Here is a 23,465-nt window from a genome sequence, read left to right as displayed (position 1 = left end):
GTACAACTTCAGACTTTCCATGGTACCATTGTCTTCTAAAGCATCACTGTCATGATGTCATTAAGTAAAAAAGAGGTCATAGTTTACTCAACCATAATCCCTTTATTGTGTTTTGTGAAATAGTTAATGAAATTAGTCCCTTATTTGTTGTCTTGGAAACATGTTTTAATAAACATCTTGATAAACAGATTTGTCTGCACAGGGATTATTTTCTTAGGATAGATTTTTAGGAATGAGATCACAAAAACATGGAAAAATGGAAACATTTTTGTGGATCTTGGTATCTTGCTCTCAAAAAGTAACATTCCACCTGAAACTGTAAAGCAGACTAACTTATTGGATATTCTACTAAAAAGTAAAAGGGAAGAAAACATATTCAGTAACTGCAAAAATAATCTATTTCTCATTCCTGGCAGGATACACAGATAGGATCATTATTATACCTACAGAGCTGTTCAGAGAATCTTTAAGTATAAGCAGTTCTGGCCTTGAGTATGAAATTCAGAACACAGACTCATCTCTCCTTAGAAAAACATGCAGTAGCTAAATTTCAGACAAGTGGCAAAGGCTTGCTTGCTTCATAAAGTAGCTAAACTGTACCAGCAATAATTCTGAAAGACTATCCCCCACAAAGTTTTAGAGCAGAGATGAGGGACCTTTTCTTCTGCCAAGGGTCATTTGGATATTTATAACATCATTAGAGGCTCAGTGCATGAAATTTGTGCATAAGTAGGGTCCCTAGGCCTGGGCAGTGACCTTTACCTGGCTGCTGGCCAGGGCCTTCCTTCATTCCACGCCACCCCGTGGTGTTCAGCACATGTCATAGCGAGCGATCGAACTCCCAGTCTCTCAGTTGAACTCCCATGGGTACAATTTGCATATTAGGCTCATACTCTCACACACACACACACACACACACACACACACACACACACACACACTAGAGGACCGGTGCATGAAATTCGTGCATGGGGGGAGGGTTCCCCTCTCCAATCTGGGATCCCTGGGATCGGCTCTAAACTGGCAAGTGGACATCCCTCTCACAATCTGGGACCACTAGCTCCTAACTGCTCACCTGCCTGCCTGCCTGATCGCCCCTAACTGACCCCTGCCAACCTGATCACTCCTAACTGCCTCTGCCTGCCAGCCTGATCGCCCCTAACTTCTCCCCCTGCTGGCCTGATTGCCCCAAACTGCCCTCACCCCCCCGCTGGCCTGGTCATCCCTAACTGCTCTCCCCACTGGCCTGGTTTCCCCTTACTGCTCCCCCTGCAGCCTGGTTGTCCCCAATTGCCCCCCCTGCTGGCCTGGTCACCCCATGCAGCCTGCTCTTGGGTCATCTGTCTGGTTGTTTTGGTTGTGACGGCTGGCCCCTGGTTTTTTATATATTAGGATAGATTTACAGGCCATACAAAATTATCAACTTAAAAAAATTAGCCTGCTATATTTGGTCAAACATTTAATTAACTCACCCCTAATGCCTTGGCACGGCCTGATCAAATGATCTCTCAGGCCCTACACTGCCTACAGGCTGGATGTTCCCCACACCTGTTTTAGAGGGTCCCACTCAGGCCCCCAGTCGGAAACTGACCACATCTCTCTGCCAAATACAGATGTGAAAGTGGAGACTTACATTCTCTAGATTTTTGCACTGACTAGGACATGAAAAACAGAGTGGGTAGGGAGTAAGGGTTTCTGTGGCAGTGGGGAAATAATTTAAAAGAGAGTTCTAGAATCCTAATTTTTTTTTCAGCTAGAGAGCACTTTTGATATGATATAGTACAATCCCCTGACTCAGTGATGAGGAAACTAAGAATGGCATTTACCAGTGGGTAGTGAGTCCTGTGGAAGAAGGGGGCCACTTACTAGCCTGACTAGCTCAGGGAAGGCCTGTGTAGCAGCCTTGCAAACTCAAGACACCTAAAGGATGGTCCAAAATTAAAACTTAGAAAATTAAAAAGTGGTTTATAGTGGGTAGTCAAGTCCTAGGCCCATATCTTCCCTGACAAAGATCAACTTTGATCTTAACTGAGCCTACTGTCTTTTTGCATCTAAAATAACATACCTGTGGAATGTCAGGTTAACTTTAACTTCCCTTTTTTCAGCCCCCTCAGGGCACAACCAATTCACCAGGGTGAAGACCACAAATTCCCTCATTGTTATTGTTACTGTTATCCTGTTAATTGTTGACTATTAACTATCCTGTACCCACCAATGTAAAAGAATTGTGGACTAAAGGGGCCACATGGGAACCTGACAAGCTCAGGGGAGGCCTGCATGGCAGTCTTGCAAACTCAGAGACCTAAAGTAACCACAAAGGATGGTCTGAAATTAAACTTTAACTAAAAGCAGTATGGTGGGTAGTTACCTCCTAGGGTGGTCTCTTCACTGACAAGGTCAACCTTTACCTTAACTGAGCTTATGTGTCCTTTTGCATCTATAATAACACCCTTGAAACGTCTGGGTAACTTGTAACTTCCCTTTTTCTGGACTCTTTGGGGCACAAGCTAATGTGCTGGGTGCCAGAACAGATACCACAAATTCCTTCATTATCATGTTAATTGTTCCTGCATTCACCTAAGTATGTGTCCATCATTTTACTTTTCATCCAATCCCAGGGATTTCCCCCACTTTGCTTTCTCCCTGCTCTCTAGTCTATCATCAATGGATTTCATGTAATCCACCTAGGTCCCTTTCCTTTGATTGCAATGTATAAATACAGATGTAACCCACCATTCTCCGAAGCATTATCTCAATTCGTTGAGGTTCTGCTTCCCAGCATATGTCCACAGTTTGGCTCAAATAAACTCACAAAAATTCTTAACAGGTTTCCATGTGTGTTTTTTTTGTTGTTGTTTTTTCGTTAACAGAAGCATGTGTTTATCATTTTACTTTTTATCCAGCCCCAGAGGTTTCCCCTTTGCTTTCTTCCACCTCCCGAATCTATCATCAATGGATTTCGTATAATCCACTTATGTCTCCTACTTTGATTGTAATTTATTTTTTAAAAAAGATGGAAAACTGCCATTCTCCAGAGCATTATCTCAATATGTTGAGATTCTGCTTCCCAGCAATTGTTGACAGTTTGGCTCAAATAAACTCACAAAAATTCTTTACAGGTTTGAATTTTTTGTTTTTGTTTTGTTTTGTTTTAATATTTTTATTGACTTTTTACAGAAAGGAAGGGAGAGGGATAGAGAGAAACATCGATGAGAGAGAAACATTGATCAGCTGCCTCCTGCACGCCCCCCCACTGGGGATCATGCCTGCAACCAAGGTACATGCCCTCGACCAGAATCAAACCTGGGACCCTTTAGTCCACAGCATGATGCTCTATCCAGTGAGCCAAACCGGTCAGGGCTGAATGTTTCTTAAGTTAACAGTCCTAAGCAGTGCAACTGGCCCAGTGTGCAAGCTCAAGCGAGCCTCTGCAACATCAGGGAGGGGGTGCTAAGAGGCAACTTGTGGAGGCAAGAGATCAGAAAACCGAAGCAGCATGTGAACAGGCTGGTGCAGTGGACTGCAGGGTGGAAAAGTTCATTAAGAAAGGTAATTGGAAGTGGAGATGCTTGTAAAGTAGGAAATTCAGTGGAAGCAGTTTAGACAATAAGGGAGAGGATGGTGGCGAAGCAGGTGAAGCTAGGTGATACTCTGAGGTATTGACTTCGTTATGTTTGTGTTTGTCTTCCTGTGTTTCCCTTCCTTTCCTTTTAGCACAATTCAGGTGAATTGTATGCTCTGGACCTCATCGTCACATGCCATCTGGGGAAATCCAAGCGGAGCTCAGTTCTCTCCAGCTTTTGTTCTTCAAAAGGCTGAATGCTTAGGAGAGTTGAAAGTGTTTGCTAATAGGAAGGATAGAGGAGTATGGCAAAAGCATAGTGGCAGAAATCTTAAGGAAGGAAAAGCCTTAGGCTTAAGTATTTCAACTGCGGTGGCTGATGAGAGGAGGGACTCCATATCCTGAGCCCAGGTACCCACAGAGTCCAGAAGAATGACATGTGGACTCAGCAAATAGCTCCAGTCTCCAAATCTCACTGCTGAACCTGCAGGAACTATGCGGAAGGAACTACTGATAAGTCAATATCTGCAGAAGCAGATGACTACTGTCCACATTTCTTTCCCCTGGAACGCCATGGCACAGTGTAAACCTGGGGATCCTGACCAGCCCCTGCAGAGCTGGGGAAGGATTCACACTCTCCCAATGGCCTGGGTTCATATTTTTCCAGCCTGAGGAATACAAATCCAGAATACAACTTGAGTGAGCTAAACAAAGTAAATGTTAGCACCCCTGGGTCAGAGGGGAAGATTCATACCTAAAACATAAGGTTATCTTGCTTGGAGTGAACTAGTTTATAAATGTCTAATCACTGCCACATTCTCTTAACACCTTTCTTACTGGATATCTATTTTTAAGTAATTATTTTTCTGAATGCAAATCTCATCATGCAAATTAAAACACGTCCTTGTTTTTAAGGTAATGCTCATGCTCCTTTGACTGGCTCCTTTATGACTTCTCCCCACATCAACTTCAAGATCACCTATCTCTGCTTGTCCCCTCTTCACTGTGTGCTGCAGGGATGCCCAAGGGCTGGCAAGTTGACAAACACAATTTGCATTCCCCATAGTGCAGGCTATTCTCTACTCCTCCTGCCTGCAGTTCTCAGTCTCATAATCAGAGTTTGACTTAGACCTCAGCTCTCCTGAAACTCTCCGTCAGATTTCTGGGAGGAGAATGTGTGGCCCTCCTCTCTGTTCCCATTTAACTCGGTGCTTCTTTCTGGGATGGTCCATCAGCACAGTGCTTGGCACAGAGTAGTGCTCAGAGAACATGTCTTGAATCTACCAATGACTCTTGCAAGCCAGATATGTGACCTTGCCTTCAAGATTCATTCTCTCCAAGCAATCATATAAAAGAACGGCACTGCCTGTGTGATAACACTGTGAACAGGACGGAATCACAAAATATCAGCACTGCAAGGGACGTGAATCATAAGATCCAATCCCCTCCTAATCTTCCTCAACCCTCTTCCAAGGCAGAAGAAATATCTTTTATTATCTTTGTATCTCAGCAGCTAACGTCAGGGCCCAGGGCAGGCTGCCCCACAATATCTCACAATGGCACATTGATTATTTTGAATTAAAGTTACTTAAGGAATTGCCTGTACAAGAAAACCCTGACCTCGCTGTCCCCTAAAAGGAGATAAATCTCCCATGTGACAGATGCCCTGCTTGCTCCCAAGGGCTAAGAAAACCTTATCACAAGAATTAAAAGAATCCAGAGTCAGAATCCTGCAAAAACAAGTCTTGTAAAGTCTTTCCTAATTTATGACCAAGCCCAGATTTTGTTTAGATTCTTTGCTAATAAATACCCAAACCTTGCTTAGATTATTTTCTAATGAGCACTAACTTTCTCTGTCCTGTCGATTTCTCACAAGTTTATTGTTTGTCTAAAAAGTATAAAACGGTGTCTGGTTCGATCATTTCTTTCAGTCTCATTTTATGATCTGATCTGAGCATCATATTATGATTCCCCACGTGCATGTATTAAATTGGTTTTTCTCCTGTTAATCTAGTCTTGTGTCAATTTTATTATTTTATTACCAGTCCAGCCAAAAGAACTAAAAACAAAGTGTGGGGTGGGGGGATTCTTCCCCTCCCATCACCAACATGTTGCTGGTACATAGTACATACTTTAGAAATGATGGGGGAGGGAAGAGAGGGAGGGAGAAAGTTAAAAAGGGGGAAGGAGGGAGAAGAAAAATACAGAGAGAGGGAGAAGAGAGGAGAGGATGGAATGGAGAAAGGAGTTGTAATTTCCCATGGCTAATTAGTGACAGATGTAGGGCCAGCCTTCACTCCCGCTGCTCACCACTAGCCCGGTGCTCTTCAGAGTTTTGGGGATTAGTCATTCATCTGTGAGAGGTGGTTTCTTGGCACTATTACTCCACTGCTTTTCTTTATATGTTGTTTCCGATTCAGAACACTCCTGTCATAGCAATGCAGGCAATTAAATATTTTCCACACGAGCCATTCCCTCTTCTGGCAGAAATCAGACTGTTTAATAACACTGAGGAGGGAAAAAACCTCCAGGAATTTCATCTTCCATGATAAATTAGATATTTGGTGACTTAGATTAAACTTGCAGTGGCAAATAAACTACCACCATGTCCCCAGACATCTACATTCTGGTATGGATGTCAGATTTTTCCAGTAAGTTTGTAAAATGACTCTCAAACGCGTAATGACATCATTCCAGATTATATGACAGTTTTGAGCATGTGAAAACCCTAAACAGCATTTATAGGAGTTAGAGACACTAATATAAAACAGTGAATAACCTCGCCATGCTTAATCTGCAGCTCTTTTTCATTTCCCTGCAGATAGCTCAGTGTCTCTTTGCTGTTTAAGGGGCTTGGTTTACAACACCTTCCTGAGCACTTCTGCCTCCATCTGGGCAGGTACATCCATTGTCTGCTACTGAGCTAATCCTTGCTATCACGCACATTGCAATGCAAGGAGAGACCAGTTGGCCTGACTTCTTTCTAATGAAGCTAATAGGGGTCCAGGAGGAGTCTCCCCAGAATGTGACCCTGGCTTGCAAATTATTTCAACCTGAAAGCAATCAAAGCCCAACAAACTCAAGAAGAGTTTTAATTTTTTAACTCCCCCCACCCCTTTCCTGACTAAAGGAATTCAGATAGAAAAACCTGCTTCAGAATGGGAACCTTAGAATCCTATATAATAAAGATGTAATATGCAAATGGACCACCACACCCTCACAAGATGGCTGCCTATGACCAGGCCAGCAGGGGGTTAGTGAGGGACGACCAAACAACTGAACAAGCAGGCTGCGTGGGGTAACCAGGCTGGCAGGGGGGGTAGTGATTAAGAGGCAACAGTCCAGGATTGTGAGAGGGATGTCCGGCAGTCAGACATCCCCCGAGGAGTCCCGGATTGGAGAGGGTGCAGGCTGGGCTGAGGGGACTCCCCCCCCCCCATGCACAAATTTCATGCACCAGGCCTCTAGTATATGAATAAATGTGGCAGAGGCAGGGGGAAGTCTAGTAACATGTGTTTGTTAGACGCCCATCTGTGTCCCATTGTTTCTGGGGGTCCAGCAATAATTTGTTCACCATGTCTTTGCTCTTCCTCATCTACCTGTAAACTGTGGAGTTCCCCTTTGAAATCTTAGGCCCCTACCCTCTCTCTCCTTAATCCAAAATGGCACATAAGCCTCAACTGCCCAATGGGTCCTGGGGTCTCAAATTCTTATGGAGCACCCATAGGTACATAGGTAATAAATTTGATCATTTTCTCCTGTTACACAGTCTCATGTTAATCTGATTTTGAGCCCAGCCAGAGAACTTAGAACTGTGGGAGGAAACTAATTTTTCGGCCCTAACAGGTACACTGTGGTGATCCTGGGCTACACCGCACAGGTGCTCAACAGCCCCACGTGTTGTTAGTTCACGTGGCGAAGTGAAGAAAAAGGAAGACTCTTGTCAGAGGCATGGCACAGTATGAAACAGCTCTCCTAATTATTTGGTTAGATCGAGGAAAGCTACACTGAAATATAACTGATTAGCTAGCAGGTATGGTATTAGTCATGATTTCAAATACAAAATGTGTTTATGTTGAGACAATACTGACAAAGGAGGCACATATAAATCAAATGCTTAAGAAATAAAAAGTGGAAGGAAGACCTGGCAATATGACTTAATCTAATTTTTATGAAGCAAGAATGTATCATAGTCAAGATATATTTTATGGACATCCACTCCTTTATCCTGCAACTTGGCAGCCTTTTCCCCTTTATTTTCTGATGTAGCATATTTCCCAGGGCATCTTTTTAAACATCCTTTGCTATAGCCTCAATCCTTTCTCTCTATCCCCTTGTGCATCCGATTCATTGCTGGAGACAAACTTTGATCTTAGATTTACCCAAATACCCATATCCTCCATTCCATCACCAGGAACAACAGTTACCATTTATTGAGCACTTATCCTATTTATTTAAGCCGCTGTCCTAATCATATTACAAACTTTATTTAATACTCAGAGAAATCCAATGACATAGGTCCTTTTAATTCTTTACCTCTGTTCAGAACTTTTTGAGTTCCAGAATATTTCCTCTAGTTGTCTAGCAAGTCCCTCAAATGTAACCTCTCTCTAACTAAGCTTGTGTTTCTAAAACGGGATAGTAAGAAGCAAGACAAATTCCAGGGTAGAAGGAATAGGGAAACTGAGACAAAGGAAATTAAACAAGGCCAAACATTTTGGACAGCTTGCAGCCAGTTTGATCTTTCCCAGCCAAGGAATGTCTCTCCTCCCCAACCAAAGAACACAGGAGACAAGAGGGAGTTATCTCACCTACTAAACAAAGAAGTCATTTTGGGGAAGGGAGAGCAAAGAGGGAGTTTTTATCTCACTCCTTAAACAGAGAAGCCAGCAGTCTCAGGGCTTGTCAAGATAAAATCACCAGATGCTTCTCATAAATTCTGGGAAAGCCATAAAAAAGTAAAAGGAAGACCTTGAAATCTAGTCTCCAGCAGAGGAATTCAAAAACCTGTAGACTGAAATGTATAAAAGGCTAAACCTCCACTGGGCAATGCTTCTCAGATTAGCTGAGAAGTGCATCTGTGCTGCATAAGCCAGATGTATTTTGATAGATTTGCTTACCTTGCTTCTTTGACATATTTAGTTGCTTTACTCCTTTAATAAATTTCCTTTATTACAATGCTGCTGTCTGTCACTGGTTTAAAGTCTTTCCTATGAGACTGACAAGAACCAAGGAGGGAACAGCCCTCTTCCTCCGACTCAGGGGGCTGGCCCATAACACCTTTTCTGGTGTTTCTGTTGCCTATAACTTAATCGACCTGTATCATCCTAACCTATGTGGAGAATCAGGAACTCATTCTAGCCTCCTACTTATCCCTCTTGTCTAACATCTTGTTACAAAGCTTAATGAATGACTACTCCAATATTTCTCAACTCTATTACTTATTCCCTATTTTTATTGTTACTGCTTTAGTTTGGATCCTAATTACTTCTCTTATATATATTAGAACTAGAGGCCTGGTACACAAAATTCATGCCCAGGGGGGGGGGTGGGGTGGGTCTCTCAGCCTGGCCTGCACCCTCTCCTATCCAGGACCCCTTGGGGGATGTCTGATTCGAAATCCGGGGCCACTAGCTCCTAACTGCTCTCCTGCCTGCCGGCCTGATCTCCCTAACTGCTCTCCCCTGCCAGCCTGATCACCCTAACTGCTCTCCCCTGCCAGCATGATCACCCCTAACCGCCTCTGCCTCGGTCCTGCCACCATGTCTTTGTCCAGAAGTATATCTGGAAGGTCGTCTGGAAGATGTCTGGTCTAATTAGCATATTATCCTTTTATTAGTATAGATATTCTGCTACACAGTCTGTTTGTCTTATTTACATCTTTCTAATATATTAGCCATACTACTGCCAGAAGGATCTTCTTAAGATATAATCTCATCATGGCACTCCCTTGCTTCATTGGGTTCCCTGAAATCCTCCGTTTAAGCCCAGACACCTGTTGCAAGGTTTCAAAAACTCTCTTTAAACCTAAATCTCTAGTCTCCTCAGCCACCAGTTACATAAGAACTCTTTACTAACTTATCAGTAGCTGTTTATAAACATATTTCTTGTTGTTAATGAATTTGCTTGTTTTGCCTTCAGGCATTAGTGAAATAATAATAGCAGAAGAAGACAGAATGTATATGCTATAGAAACCTGACGGGCTTATACAGTAAGTCCACCAGGCAGGAATAAAGATTTTATGAGGATGTTGAGATATTTGGGGCAGAACAGGGGAGGACTGAGAGAAGTGTAACAGTTTTTTTTGGCTATTGTGAAGATTTGGGGAGAAAAATACATTTAGCTATTTGAAAATTACAACTCTTATTTCTTTCTGTATAATTTTTGGCAGGCACATGACTGTCAACTCCTATTACATTGCCGTATGCTGATCAACATGGCTGTCTTTCAAGAGAACACTACCAGCAAAATAGAACCTAAAGGCAGTTTGCCCAGATAGTGGCAGTCATTTGCAAACAGGCAAGCTAATGAGTCTCCTAGAAAGAGCCTTTAAATGACTAATAATGTGAGCTAGAAGGGTCCATCAGATAAATGCCTACTTCTGTGCATTTTCTTTAATTGATTTTGACTGACAGGTTGACTAAACTTTGATGTCAAGGGCTTATTTCTTTTCCATTCTGTCACAAGCTGTAAATAACTTTATGCTGAGTATGAAAAACACACACAATACTTTCTGTTTTAAAGGAAACAAAAATAATTTCAATTGCTATAAAATTCAGGTTATCTTTTTTTTCCTGATATTATATTTGGTATTCCAGTATACAGGTATATTTTTAAAAACCTCCTATAACTTTGCTCTTTGCAACAAAGGCAGAAAAAGCTAAAACAATAAAAGACAATAAAGAGTTCAATTTATTTTGAATTCAATTTAAAGTTTACAGCATGATATTTATATATCTTAATCTAAAATTGCTTCAATTTCCCCAATGTTTGTGCAAGGAGTGATTCAATTTCAGATTAATTCAGATTGCTTTGGTAATGGAGCTATTGTCTACTGAATAAATGCATCATGATAAAAATGCTGTCCATTTAAAGTAGAATGTTCCCTGTTTTCTGAGATCTGAAGTTTGATAATGGTTTTTATTTTGCTAAAGTATTATGCCATCACTTTACAGTTATCTTTTTTTAAGAGAAACTGTCAAAAACCCAAGACTCATCTAAAGACTCATCAATATTTGTCTTTAGTTTTTGTTTTAAAATTACTTTTTTTCAAGATTAATTTCAAAATAATACAAAAGAATATATATGATGTGACCTATAAATTTCTGGAAGACATTTTCAGTAACTGACATTAAGGAAGGAATTGACACATTATACATGAGATTAAGGACTTCAATTTTTCAAATATCCCAGTATCTTTACAATTATGAGGACATTCAAATGGGATAACAGCATACAACACCTCTCCCACCCCAAAATCCTTACCAGTAATCTCAAACACTGAACTGTCAATCCATTCTGTGTTAAAGGGGGTTCTTGATGCAGTATTCAGTTATATGACCTATTTTTTTTCCTTATTCCTTGTTCTGTCCCTCCCATAATTAAGATATAGAAAAAGATTTAGATCAAGATGATAATGAAGAATCAATATAAAAATTAAATAATACAATATGATAAACCTTGATGCATACAAACATTCAAAATCCTTTTTTTTCATAATTGCATAAAAATAGGAATACCTAAATTCTTAATATTTTCATAGCATAATGATGGGGGGGGGGTCAAAATACACATGGCAAGAAATCTATTCACATTTATTTGGTAAAAATCAATTAGCCTCTGCAACTAAACCAAGTTGGCTAATGAATATATGTTCTGGAGTCATAAAGGGGTTAATTATAATTTTTATCTGCATTAATGTTTTAACATCTTTGAAAGTTATTTCTGATTGTTAAGCTCATCTGATCACTTTACACTTAAATTGTTTGCCAGAAATTGAAAACCTTCTACTGAAATTATCTGAAGTACCAAACACGTCCTCACTCCCCTCCCCCTGCAAAAAAAAACCCCACAAAACAAATAACAACAAGGTATTGTTACATAAGAAAAGAGAGAACACTAGACACTTATTGTTACATAAGAAAAGAGAGAACACTAGAACAAAAATAATGCTTTGTTCTAGAAGCTAATTAAAACTTATAGAACCATATCAGACAAATAAATATCTTATTCTACAAAGACAGTTGGAAAGGGAGGAAAAAACAGCATGGAATTAACAAATAAGATTGATATTAAGACCTATAAATTTATTTCATGGTGCAGTCCCTTTGACTATTCTATATAAAATTGTTTTCAGAATATTTCAGAATATTTCTATTAATATCCTTCAGGTATAAATTAATGAAATCAAATTAATGAAACCAATCTTCTCCCATCATCTAAAAAGAAGAATGCTATTAAAGACAGACTTACATTTCAATTCTTTTACTAATGACAAGTCAGTAGTCAGAACAAAAGCCTACATAAGAAAATTCTAAAGGAAGATACTTTGACAATAGTATTGTGATGTCTTAAGAAAAGTCTTGTAAAAAGTCAATGATTTGAGTGGGAATAGGAGGTCACCAAAATAAGTGATGCTAACAAAGACATTTATACAATGGATCTGCTTAAGTCATTTTACTTAAATCACGCAAATAACCATCTAAAGAGGGCAACACATATATCATTGTCAGTTAATGAACAGTGTAACTGAAACACGGAGAAGTTAAGCTCTTTGCAGATGGTACATGGAAACTACTATCCTATATAATAAAAGGCTAATATGCAAATTGACCAAACTGCAGAACGACCGGTCGCTATGACAAGCACTGACCACCAGGGGGCAGACACTCAATGCAGGAGCTGCCCCCTGGTGGTCAGTGTGCTCCCACAGGTGGAGCGCCATTCAGATAGAAACCGGGCTCATGGCTGGCGAGCACAGCGGCAGTGACAGTTGCCACTCCCACCTCCATGGCAGCACTAAGGATGTAGGACTGCTGGCTTAGGCCCACTCCCCGCGGGGCAGTCGGACATACCCCGAGGGCTCCCAGACTGGGAGAGAGTGCAGGCCAGGCTGAAGGGAACCCCCCCCCCGAGTGCACGCATTTTGTGCACAGGGCCTCTAGTAGGGGAATAATAATGAGTTTGCCAGAAATTGCAGTGATTTTCCTTTGACCTGGTTTCTTAATCTGTAAAAGAGTGATGATGAGAAATACCACCAAGGGTTTTAAAGGCATTAATGAGATAATGTACATATGGGGCTTGCATTACCTGACACATGGTAAATATCACTATTATTAATTATTATAATCACACTAGAGGCCCGGTGTCCCTCAGCCCAGCCTCCACCCTCTTCAATCTTGAAACCCTCAGGATCGGGCATAAACCGGCAGTCGGACACCCCTCTCACAATGCAGGACTGCTGGCTCCTAACCATTCGCCTGCCTGCCAGCCTGATTGCCCCCTAACCACTCCCCTGCCGGCCTGATTGATGCCTAACTGCTCCCCTGCCGGCCCGATCACTCCCAACTGCCCTCTCTTGCTGGCCCAATTGCCCCCAACTGCCCTCCCCTGCTGGCCCAATGGCCCCCAACTGCCTTCCCCTGTCAGCCCGATCACCCCCAACTGCCCTCCCCTGCTGGCCTGTTCGACCCCAACTACCCTCCCCTGCCAGCCTGATTGCCCACAACTGCCCTCCCCTGCCAGCCATCTTGTGGTGGCCATCTTGTGGCAGCCATCTTGTGGTGGCCACCTTGTGATGATGTGAGGGCATTGCATGAGGGCACAAGGGCCACCTAGGCTTTTATTAGTATAGATAACTGATCAGTCACATTTGAACACATTTTGTTAATTTGCTGAGACTGCCATTTAAAAAAATACCACAGATTGGGTGGCTTAAACAACAGAAATTTATTTTCTCACAGTTTTGGAGGCTAGAAGTCCAAGATCAAGATTCTGACAGATATGATTCTGATGAGAGATCCCTTCCTAGTTTGCAGGCCAGCCATCTTCTCACTGTATCCTCACATAGCCTTGCCTTTGTGGGGATACACTCTTGGTGCTGCTTCCTGCCCTTTTAAAGAACAGCAGTCCTATTGGATTAGGATCCTTTCCTTATGACCTCAATTACCTCCTTAACGAGTCTATTCGTAAATATTGTCGTATTGAAGGTTAGGGCTTCAAATTACAGATTGGGGAGGGGGGTGTTCAGTACATAGTATTCTGCCCTCTGTCCTCCAAAATTCATATCCTCTGTCTGAAAAATACATTCACCCCATTTCAATAGCTCCCAAAAATCGTAACCCAACCATTTGAGAAATCCAAGTCTAGTTTCATCTCAATATCATCTAAGTCTAATGTGGGTATGATTCTAGACATGATTCAACCTGAGGAAAAATTTCTCTCCAGCTGTGATCCTATGAAACCAGACATGCACTTCCAAAATGCAGTGGTGGAACAGACATAGCACAGGCCTTTGACATTCCAAAAGGGAGGCATCAAAAAGAAGAAAGGGGGGAAGGGTCCCAAGAATGTCCAAAATCTAGCGAGGCAAATTGCATTGGATCTCAAGGCTCGAGGAGAATCATCTGTGGCTTTCTGTGCTGGCTTCCAGGTTCATCTGGGTAGCAGCTCCCCGTTCTGGACCCGCTGGGGAAGAGGCCTTGGAGGAAGCCCTGCTCTGGTTGTGGTTGGCAGCCTTGCCCCTCTAGCCCTGGGCTGATCTCTGAATTACCCTCTGGACCATTCTTCCTTTTCTGGAAGGACAAGGCGTGGTCACAGTTGGATAGTGCATAGCATTGTCCTGTCCTGTAGGATGCTAGAAGTCCAAAACCTTCCTTTACTTCATCCAGTCTCTGCCCCCTTTAATCCAAACTGGCAGTCAGGGTCTATGCCAATATAATCCCATCTCTATGCCTGACTTATGCTGAGACAGCGGACTAACCCCCAGACCATCTCTTCATAGAATGATTATCCAGACACAACTTTAATGTAAAATACATGTTTCCTCATTTTTTGTAATGCGGATAGCCTGAGAATTTTCCAAACCTTTAAGCACTGGTTCCTTTTTTCTTAATTATTTCTCTTCAATTCATTTTCTACTCTCAAATTTTATTATAAATATCATATACTATGCACTATAAGGCACACTATATTATTTCACATCTCTGTGACTTTCCCATCCTGTTACTCTGGAATATATATGGCTAAGAAACAAGCGATCTTAAGCAGTAATTGAACCATGAAGCAGGGAGTGTTCAATAACAAGATACTTTGCTCTGTCATATTTATGTGAGGGCAACTTAAATTTAAAGTCAATAAACTCTGCTTCTCCTGAAACTATTATAATATTATAAATATAATAAAGAAAGCACTTGGTTTTTTTGTTTTTTTCCATTACTTCCCTACCACTTATTTTATTTCTGAAAATTTTGTGTGTGTTGCTGTATCCCTTTTGCAGCTCCACAGGAGCGAGTGAGGGGGAGTGCTTTATGGTCTGCATTTAGAAAGCTATTGAAGATTCGGGGTGCTGACAGTGAAGAAGTGACATACAGGAAGATTGTCCACTCTTTCCTCTGCTATGACCTCACTCAAAGACCTACTATTCCACTCACCCTTAAGCCTGTAATCACCTTTCACAAACTGGCTTCCCTAGACCCCTACATCCTATTATAAAGAAACTATTTTCCAGACATACACAAGAACTTTGTATTTCTGCTTATGCCATGTTCTTTCATACCCCTGGCTGCCAGCCTTTTTTCATATATTTGACCATGAGTTTAATGCTCCCTAAAAGTCTCTCCTCTACCTGAAAAGACATGCTTCCAGCCCCAGATTAAATGGCCTCTCTTCTACATGGTCTTCCCTGCTCTCTCTACATAGAGATAATCACTAAACCAACTATGCTTTCACAGAATTGTAACTATGATAATATAATCAATTATTACTTTACTAGAGGCCCGATGCACGAAATTCGTGAAAGGGCCTCAGCCCTCACAGCCACAATGGCTGCCTCAGCCCTCGCAGCCCCAGCTTCATCACAGCTTCATCCAGAAGGTTGTTCGGCTGCCCGGTCTAATTAGCATATCACACTTTTATTATTATAGATGGGCTTGCTTCTCCTACTCACATATGAGGTCATGGGAGCAGAGTTTCTATTCTCTTGTCTTCAAGGATAAGTAGAGTATCCAGTGTATAGAAGGTACTTAATAAATGTGTGTGGGATAAATGAATGAATGACTGCAGAAAATGTCTATCCCCACCTTCCTGAATTCCTTCTGAACTAAAAGCTGGTGTTTACCTTTATTAAAACCTGTAGTTTTTTACAACCCAGTCTATATTAAAAAGCAGAATGGACCAACTTCTCTTTTAGTCTTTAGTCTTTATAAAAATTTAGCTCTAGTGAGGCCCAGCATTGTTTGTGACTGTGTTTGTCAGAGGTTGCAAAACTAATTAGCTTCCATTGCATTGGTGAGCTCTGGCCAATGGCATGTGAGTGAAAGTGGGGGATACCACTGCTGAGTTTGGCCCACAGGAAGCCCCACATGTTTTCCTTGTGCCTTTCCCCCTCTACCAGCTAAATGAAACTAACGAGGGTGATCTTAAAATTCACATTTTTAAAATAGCAAGAAAGAAGATGGGAGGAGCCCAGATCTTTGAAACTCTATTTGAATAAGAGTTGATCATGTTCCAGCCATCTAATTTTTACTTCAAATGACTAAGAAATAAAATTCTATTGTGCTTAAATTATATATATATCTTGGTGTGTGTTTTTTGTTATTAAAGCAAGTATTGTCTTAACTAACAGCTGTTTTAGTTACATGTCAAGAAATTTAATAAGATCACAGTAGAAAATCATAGAACAGGCCCTTTGTATGTGTGTATGTGTAAGAAACAGCAATGGGGAAGGCGGATCTGTGAGACTCTGCCTCTTGCTTGTGATAACTATGAAGAATTGTTGACAGACCTCCCATCATCACAGATTGCCTCTATTTAATAGGCAGCTCTCACACAGCTGTGCTCCTGCTGTTTGCAAAACTTACTTTGAATATATAATGCCAATTATAGGGACTGAACATGTCAAGATTTTGACAGGTGTCTAGATAGTTATGCAATTAATTTTATTTATGCACTTTCTGCTTTAAATGCTCATGCAAAGAAGAAAATTGACTAATGCATCTTAAAAGGAACACTCATACTTACCTCTGTACCCCAAATTACCACCACTTTCCCTTCTGACAAAGAGAGGGAGAAAAAGAGGAGAGGAGAGGAGAGGAGAGGAGAGGAGAGGAGAGGAGAGGAGAGGGGAGGAGAGGAGAGGAGAGGAGAGGAGAGGAGAGGAGAGGAGAGGAGAGGAGAGGAGAGGAGAGGGGAGGGGAGGGGAAGGGAGGGGAGGGGAGGGGAGGGGAGAGGAGAGGAAAGATAGAAAAGGTAAAGGGAAATAAGCTAATTCAGTAATGAAGTTTACTATGGGATATAAAGTGACAAAATTTGCTACCCGGTCATTTGCTCAAAGGCTATAAAAAAGCATAGAGATGATGACCAATGCCAGAAAGGGGTGAGAAGCCTGACACTTCTTTTGAATTCTAAGGCAGCATCTAGATATTGAACTATGCTGCAAGCACAATTTTACTGTCACTCTTCAAAACTGAGAAGAAAAAAAAGCTCTACTCTTATTCTTTTCTCACTGATTCTGTGACACAGCTTGGAGCAACATACAGTGACAACACCATGAGTACCTCCTTGGCACTTACGTGGTAATGATACTGTGAATTAAATTATCAAATACAGTGTGATACACTCAGGCAAGATAAAGTAAGCTCACTGAATCAGGAAATAGATCTTCAAAACCAGACAAATACTTATACATATTACAGTAGTATAATTGTACTCATGTTCTCAAGAAAGATTTAAAACTCATCATTTTGCTTTTTACATTAGCATAAATCTTTCATTCATTTATTCATTTAATATATGAGTCCTAAAACCTTTTATATGCATCCATTTTTTAACTTATAAAACTAACGGTCTATAAATAAGCTTTTAATTTATTCAGTAAAAATGTGATGGTAAAATTAAGTAGAGAATGATAGCATTGCAATATATTTGGGTGATAGTTATTTTCAAAGGTTTGACACTAATGTTTGAGATATCCAAAAGGCAGATGTCCAATCACATCATGAATAAACCTGAAAATGCTTGGAGGTAGGAAGCCTGGGGAAGGGTGTACACTTGGGGATATGTCTCCTCCTACCCTCCCTGAGCAGCTTCCTAAAAAAACAACCCTAATTAGTTGGAGATCTTCACATGTATTTATTTCTCTTTGACATAATTTTGAAAACACACACACACATATATACACACTATATATATACATACTAGAGGCCCGGTGCATGAAACATGAAATTCGTGCACAGGGGGCTGTCCCTCAGCCCAGCCTGCACCCTCACCAATCTGGGGCTCCACAAGGGATGTCCCACCAGATCGGGCCTAAACGGGCAGTCGGACATCCCTCTCACAATCCAGGACTACTAGCTCCCAACTGCTCGCCTGTCTGCCTTCCTGATTGCCCCTAACCACTTCTGCCTGCCAGCCTGATCACCTCCTAACCACTCCCCTGCCAACCTGATTGATGTCTAACTGCTCCCCTACCAGCCTGTTTGCCCCCAACTTCCTTCCTTTGCCGGCCTGGTCACCCCTAACTGCCCTCCCCTGCTGTCTTGATCGCCCCCAAGTGCCCTCCCTTGCAGGCCTGGTCCCTCCCAACTGCCCTCCCCTGCTGGCCATCTTGTGGTGACCATCTTGTGTCCACTTGGGGGTAGGATCTTTGACCACATGGAGGCAGCCATCTTGCGGAGTGATGGTCAATCTGCATATTACTCTTTTATTAGATAGGATAGAGGCCTGGTACACGGGTGGGGGTACCTGAAGGGTGTCCCAGATCAGGGTGGGGGTTCCCTTGGGGCGTGGGGCGGCCTGGGCGAGGGGCCTGTGGTGGTTTGCAGGCTGGCCACACCCCCCGGCGACCCAAGCAGAGGCTCTGGTTTCTGGGGTTTATCTTCTACAATTGAAGCTTTGTAGCCTGGAGCAGAGCCAAGCCTTCTGCTTGCTCCCTGGCGGCAGGGGATTTATTTACCTTCTATAATTGAAACTTTGTAGCCTTAAGCAGAGGCCTGGGCCATCCAGGGTGTGTGGAAAGCTCGGCTTCCTCTATCACCTGGGAAACCCAAGCCTCCCTCCTGTTTTCTCTGTGGCCGAAGCTATCTTGGTTGGGTTAATTTGCATACTTGCTCTGATTGGCTTGCGGACGTGGCTTGTGGGTGTAGCGGAGTGGTGGTTAATTTGCATATTACTCTTTTATTAGATAGGAGATATATATACTGTATGCATGCTCCCCCCGATCCACACACACACACCTAACTTTTCAAAGTTGAAATCAAACACAAATTTAGCATGTACTTATAAGTTCTAAATCATATAATGTCTGGCTTATTATGTGCTATAAATATATAAAAACCAAACCTTGGGTATGTAGATATTTGAGGCTTCCACCTTCAAGAGGGAGTCTGAAAAAAGGCAGGAGCAGAGGAATGGATGACTGATCGAGTGGTAGACAACAGGTATTTGAAGACAGTAGCATTGCCATAAGCTTGCCACCTGAATAAATAAGGTGTTTCCAGTTTATTTCTTCCCTGAGCTACTTAGATTGCTTTCCTGGACCTATCTCTTTGGGAGCTGCACTTTATTCTTAAATCTTCCCTTAGCTGATTATCACTAAGGTTTTTAACCCCAAGATGGCATACCCTGGAAGTAGGAGAAGAGTGAGAAGCATATCTTTGTTTTGTAAAGTGAGAGAAAAGGGATTGTGAAAGAGAAGGTGGGGAACCTAGAACTGAGAGGTCATAAGTGGAATCTCATTTGGACCATTCTTAGCTAAGAGTACATATGGAAGCTAAAGATCTGGATGTTATTTCCTTGAAAAATCCTAACTTTGTACATTATCTCCACCATTAACTATAGTATAACTATAACTGAGAAGCAAGAGGAATACTGATGGGGGCAAGGAGTACAAACTTGTGAGTAGCATTCAATTGCAGAAATAGTAAAAAAAACAACTCTGCAGTAAGAATTGCTGATGGCATGGGCTGTTACATCAGAAGTACCTGTGTGAATCCCTATCTCTGTTCTGCCATTAACTATCTATGATATTATGAAAACAATCATCCAATATGCCAGAATCTGCCTACTTTTCTTCTTACATTGAATTGAGGTAGAATCCCCATGAAACATATCCTTCTTCCCTCTCCAAGAAAACTGAGCAATTTTCTTCTCTGATCCTTGCCCCTAAGACTTAAGATTTATACTATTACACTTAGAAGATTAAAATAACACACATTTCACTTATCTTCCCTATTTGAGAGTGAGCAACTAGAGGGTTTATTGATAATCTTCCTTCCCCAGTTGCCTAAAACAATGCCTGACCCAAAAGAAATGCTAAGCAAGTGTTTGCTGAGTCAGTGATTAAAGTGTGGTCATTATACTTACCTCAGTGCTTTAGAGGATTTAAAGAAAATACTGTGAAAATAGTATGCTAAGTGAAATAAGCCAATCTGAGAAAGACAGGTATCACATGATCTCACTTATTTGTGGAACCTAATGAACAAAATGAATTGACCAACAAAATAAGACCCAAAGCATGGAGGCATGGAACAGACTGACATATCTCAATATGGGGTTGGGGGGATGAGAAGACATAAACCAAAGAACTTATAAACTTACATGCATAGCCCATGGACACGGGCAATAGGGTAGTAAAGACCTGGGGGGGGGGTAGGGGCTGAGAGGAGGGGGTAAAGGGGGTGGATAATGGGAGATATCTATAATACTATCAACAATAAAAATATATTTTAAAATAAAAATAAGTGAAATACTGTGTGTAGACCATTAAGTTGAAAGCACCAACAAATATGCTCAGAAACAGAAGAAGCATCAAGGGAGTGACAGAGAATAATAAAATACTGCCATTCTAGTTGTCAACCAACTGTGAGATGGTTTAAGGCACATATTTTAAGCATGCACTCTGCTAGTCAGAAGATGCAAACACTGCATTATTAAGAGGGAAAAGAAAGAGCCAAAGGAAGTCAAGCTGGGTCCCAGAGTGCCAATATAGTAGTCAAACCAGTAGTTTGGAAGGGAGCATGCTCTATAGTGGAAATGCAGCTAAAGACTAGATTATGGAGCTAGGAGAACGCTGCATCTGTATGGCATTAAGGCATTCTTTGGCTACTACAAAATTAACTATATATTTAAAATCTCTAAAATAAAGATTCAAAGGTACATAATCAATGTGAAAAACAAAATTTAGTTTTGTCCTGGATGCAAATGAGGACAGACCAGGTGAGGGATTGAGTGAAGTGAAGAAACAATGAAGAAAATCTCATAGGATGTGTGGATTTGGACATTGTTATCTAGGTATCAGAAGTTAAGAAGTCTACTTAATGTAGTCTGTAGAAAAATTTTATCTGGATAACCTGATGTATTTTTTTTAAGTTTACTTGGAATGTTTTTAAGCAGCACCAGTGCACTGAAGTTCATCTGAGGGTTCATTATTCCTATTATCTAAGATTTGCCTTCTTCACACTGTGAATGCATGAAAGATAAATGCTGTAGCAAGAAGAGTTGAAAAAGTAACACATTTATGTACTACTCTGGAACAGGACAGACTAAAAGGAAAACAGGGCCAGAGGAAGATGGCCAGGAGAATAGCATGAAAAGTAAGATGAGCAAGGTGAGATGCTCCAAAGCCTAGATACACAACAGCCAGATAACTGTCACAGTGTCCTTTATTTAAGGGCCTTGTGCTTCTTCCCAGGCTGAGATGGGCTTCTCAAAGGGTCACAGAATGTAGGACATTCATGGCTAATACATTTATGGGAGAATGCATTAATTCATTCGGGTGTATATTCTGTCATGTAAAATGGCTTAGTTGCAATGGCTAAGCAAATCAAACTGATTTATCTTTCACCTAACATTCAGCAGGAAGAAATCAGGACTGTTTTGCTCTATAAATTAAACCAAGAAGCCAGACTGCTTCTATGTTGTTCTTTTATCTTTAGACAGCTGTCCTTGTCTATAAGATATAAGTTGACTCGCCAGGACATCCCACCCCACAATCATTTTCCAAGTTACTAGAGGAAGAAAGAGGAGAAGCATATGCATAGAACCTTTAAGAATGTGACCTAGAAGTGGCACAAATTATTGTAGCTCCAACTCCATTGGGTAGAACTTAGACACACAGTCAAACCTAGATATAAATTGAATATATATAATTTTTTTTAGGGAAGATCATATTCCCAGGTATTGCGCTGGGGGAAAACTCCGATAGTTTATTTAACTGAGAGAGGATATTCAAACACAGCAGATCTGATGAAAATCAATAAGCACATTGGCAAAAAACAACAAGAATTTGCAGAAGATACTTGAGACATTTTTTCAGAAAATTTCTGAATAGCCTTGCAAAGCAGATAAAATAGCCCTATGCTACTGATGCTTTTCAACATCTAACTTCAAAGGTGATGGTAAATTAAGTGTTTAAGAGCTTAAACAAAACAAATGCAGGCTGATTGTTCCCTATGTACTTATGCTATTGGCTGCCATAAAATAAAACCCTTCACGACTGGAAAATTGAGTTATCCTAGGATTAGGAAGCAGCTGTCCCAATTGCATACCGACTCGGTGCCAAGATTAAGTCCTTGCCCTATCATTTCGTAACTTTATAACTTGTTGAGCCCCTCACTTTTATAAAGCTATTTTCATTAATCTGTAGAATGGGGATAATAACTACTAAAAAGAACTAGAATGAAGATTCGATAAATAAATGCCCATGAAATAAACCAGTTTTTAGGTTTTTGATAAGCATTAACTAAATTGGAACTCCTGTTGTTATTAACTAGGATGGTATTTATTTATTTCTACTTATTTGTTCTATTAACTTCTTACATGTTCATGGGGTAAAAAAATCATTGCCAAGCCACTCTACTGCCAAATTATTGAAGCATATCTTTTTCTTAATCATGTATCTTAACAGATATTGAAGTTGTTCAATTTGATCTATAATAATACATCTCCAGAAAAAGATTGTGTAAAACTTAAAGCTTCAAGGAAAACAATATTAAGCCCCAGTTAGTGGTGTATAGCAGAATTGTTCCTGTTCTAAATAATTATGTATAAAATGTGGACGCTTAGAACCCAAGCCCAACCTGTCCTACAAAAGCAAGATCCTGAGAAAAACATCCTGTACTCTATGTATTTTATCAGCTTTCCAGGTTTGTAAACACTTTAAAACTTCAGAAATTATTCGGCCTAGAGATACAAATATGAAAAAGCTCATGATAAAGGCACATTACCATACAAGTAATATGAACAAACCTAGTTAGTTTCCTTGGCCTGATAATTAGAAAATAAAATGTTTATTTTCCTGGTTTCGGCACTATGTCCAAGTTGAGGCTTCCCATAACAACACCCCTTCATAAGACATCCAATATTTTGAAAAAAATTTGTCCTTATTCTGGAAGATTCCAAGGAGTTTTGGGGATTCACATATTATCAAACCTACTCGCAGATCTAGATATAGAGCTACAATATAAGATCATTAGTGATAGTCTAATAAGTAGGTGATTTACACGTACTTTTTGTAATCTTTAAATGTCTGCAATGTAACTGTTACGATCCTCATCTTATGATGAGATTACTGAGATTAAAAGAAGTAATTCACTACCTTAGAGTTAGTAAGGCATGAAACAAAATACAGGGTCATTACAGAGAAACAGCAACGAGAAATGAGGCCCTAAGTGACTAAAATTCTATT

The 23,465-nt window shown here is 40.9% G+C and overlaps 1 long non-coding RNA gene across 2 annotated transcripts in view; it reads right to left on the bottom strand.

Annotated features, from left to right (window-relative positions):
* The window catches only part of LOC114228112 (uncharacterized), a 371,399-nt gene that overhangs the window by 81,679 nt on the left and 266,255 nt on the right, over positions 1-23,465 (bottom strand). The gene's annotated exons all lie outside the window — the stretch shown is intronic.

Source organism: Eptesicus fuscus, chromosome 15, assembly GCF_027574615.1.
Source record: "Eptesicus fuscus isolate TK198812 chromosome 15, DD_ASM_mEF_20220401, whole genome shotgun sequence".
Classification (NCBI taxonomy): domain Eukaryota; kingdom Metazoa; phylum Chordata; class Mammalia; order Chiroptera; family Vespertilionidae; genus Eptesicus; species Eptesicus fuscus.
Note: the sequence above shows the minus strand (reverse complement) of the source record. Positions and strands in the feature narration are given on the sequence as shown.